Source organism: Pteropus alecto, unplaced genomic scaffold, assembly GCF_000325575.1.
Source record: "Pteropus alecto unplaced genomic scaffold, ASM32557v1 scaffold45, whole genome shotgun sequence".
In the NCBI taxonomy this organism is placed as follows: domain Eukaryota; kingdom Metazoa; phylum Chordata; class Mammalia; order Chiroptera; family Pteropodidae; genus Pteropus; species Pteropus alecto.
In genome coordinates this window covers 28,497,162-28,500,031 of record NW_006442491.1, presented here as the reverse complement: position 1 = coordinate 28,500,031, position 2,870 = coordinate 28,497,162, and the positions used below count along the sequence as shown (strand labels likewise).

Below are 2,870 nucleotides of genomic sequence, written 5' to 3'. Positions count from 1 at the left end.
TCATGCCACTGAGCTGGACAGTTAAAAATGATAAATGTTATGTGTATTCTAGCACAATCAAAAAACTACGAGCCACAAATGCAAATCATGTATAATTTAAAATTGTCTAGCAGACACATTTTAAAAAAATAGAAGGAAACAGGTGAAATTAACTTTAAAAATTATTTAACCCAACTTATCAAAAATATTATCATTTCGTCACATCATCAATATAAAACATATTAAGGAGTTATTTTACTTTTTTTTCCGCCTACAGCTCCCGATCTTCCTAGGTGGTCTCCCATCCAAGTACTAACCAGGCCAGACCCTGCTTAGCTTCTGAGATCAGAGGGGATCAGGCGTGTTCAGGGCGGCATGGCCGTAGACATATTTAATTTTTTTTATATGAACAAAATCCCGTGAATATTTTATACTACAGCACATCTCAATTTAGACTAAGTGCTCAGTAGCCACACAGGGCTCGTCGCTCCCATATTAAATAGAGCAGGTCTAGTACAAGTCTTTTGATTAATGTATTAGGCATTTCTACTGGATGCCTCTGTATTTTTAATTTTGATATTACCAGATTGCCTTCTGTAGGTGTTAAACGAAGTTCTAATCCCACCAGCAATGTATGGGGATGTGTTTCTCCATACTTTCAACTGCGTAACTGCCAATTTGATAGTTAAAAAAAATGCTTGCCTGCTCATTGTGGATGTAACAGTAATGTTAAATAGCTTTCTCTTATTAGGACTGAGCTCTTTTTATATGTTAAAAGCCATTGCATTGGCTTTTCTGTGAACCATTGGCTCACCTCGTTTGAAAGTTGTCTTTTATATTTCTCCACACACCTGTCCATGCTCCCCAGGCCCCATCAGAACCTGGGATTAAGTGGGTGCTCAAGGTTAAAAATTTCAGAAGCAACTCTGTTGCGCAGAGTTCTGGGAAGCAGGGCTTACCTTTGAGGGCATATCACCCTCTGCTGGCAAAGCTGAGTTTCTCTGCCTTAACTTGGACCAGGAGAGGAGGCAGAGCAGCTGGGGACCAAGGGAGGTGCTGTCTCTAGAGTCTAGATTTGATCTCATTTCTACCATTTACTGCTGTGTGACCTTGGGTAGGCGACTCCACCTCTCTGGGCTCTCCAACCCCTCATCTGTACAAAGGAAATAGTAGCTATTTCTCCCACTCACAGGGTGGCTGGAGGAATAATCAGGTGTTGGGACATGAAGATGCTTAGCAGGGGGCAGGGCACAAAACGAGTGCTAAATAAATAGGAGCTGGGATTTTCTTTGTCTTTTTTGGGGGGGATGGGGGGGACTCAGAGGGATGAGAGCAGCATGCCCTGGGGCCTAGTAAAGGAGGCAGCGGTGCAGCCGGATTTTCACGAGTCCACCACTGTCCGGCCAGCTTCAGTTTCCTCTTGTGGAATGGCCTCCTCACTTCATAGCCAGGGGCTGGGACATGCTGCAGTGCCTGGGACCCTCACACCGTATGACCTCCCTGCCTAAATTGAGCAGGGCCCCAGCCTGTCCCCCACATTGGGCTGGACACACACAGGGTGTTGAGCAGATCCAGGCTGAATACACACCGAGGCATCAGGACACTCCTAGCCTGGACTCTCCCTCCCAGAGACCTGAGGACACCCCGGCAGGGGCTATCTGGAGACATTTCTCTCCAAAGAGCACCCCGATGGACAGTACCCCTATGACTGCATCACCCGAGCAGTGGCTGGTGGTGCTGGGTGAGGGCGGTGTGTTATCTAAACCAGTCTGCCTCCCCCCACACCCCGCTACAGGGCCTTGTCCTCCTATCTGACATTCTTGCTTAATCGACAGTTACACTCAAATCCTTCCTCTGCTCTAGACCCTCTCATGGCTCCCCACTGCCTGCCAAATAAGTCCAAATTCCTCACTCTGGCACTCAAGACCACCCATGGCCTAAATTCAGTTGGTCTGTGGAGGACACTCCTAGACTGCACGGGAAGCACTCATTAAAACCCTGCCCTTCCTTCAAGATCGAACTAAATGCTACTTCGTTCATTCTTCTATCATCTGCTTATTCATTTAACAAAATTTATTGAACACATACTTTATTTATACATTTTTATCACCCACTCTATGAAGACATTATTCTAGACACTGGAGTAGAAAGAGTCAGCGGTCTTAACCAGTCACTGCTAGAATGTGTGAACTTTGCAAATTTTATAAAACATGTGACCATGTGATTGCATTGTAGAGTCTTTCCAAAATTCTTGAGGGAGGATGTGCAAGTGAGGCATCCTACAGCTTCACTGACCTCAGGGAAAGTCCACCTTTGTGCCCCACCACGCAGGGCTGTCTTCCAGTGCAGGCAGCTCACTTCCTCCTCTGAGCTCCAAAGGCTTGACTCCCAGCTCTGCCATGGAAAGTCATTTTCCCAAGGCTCCCAGATTATTTATATCAAGTGGTAGCAATGATTCGTACATTGAGAGAGTTATTGCAGAAATTGCATTAGATTAAGTATAAAAGTGGCTGCACATGGAAGTGCTCGTTGAGTGGCCATTGTCATTAGCAGCGGGAGTGGCTGACTTCAACTCTAGCTCCCAGCTCTCAGCTCCCAGCTCCAAGGAACGAGAGGTTTTTCTCTTTTTGCCCACTAGAGGGCAGCAGAAATCACAAACTTGATGTCCAGTGCTCTGCACCCTGGAGAAGCAGTTCTCCCAAGCTCCCTGGAGTAGGTAGGGGTGAGGGGTTTCCAGTCTCAGAGAGACCCCCGAGGTCAGCCAAGAGCCTGGTAGTTTTCCTGTGTTCCTAGACCTGGCTGTCAGTGTTGGGGACAGGCTGCATCTGGCCCACAGGGCTCCTCAAACCTCATGCTCCAGTGGATACAAAGTCAACCAGTTCGTCATGCTC

At 46.9% G+C, this 2,870-nt stretch overlaps 1 pseudogene; it reads right to left on the bottom strand.

Moving 5' to 3' along the window:
• Positions 1-247: 247 nt before the first annotated feature.
• On the bottom strand, positions 248-366 carry LOC112471341 (annotated as a pseudogene).
• Between the last annotated feature and the right edge of the window lie 2,504 nt (positions 367-2,870).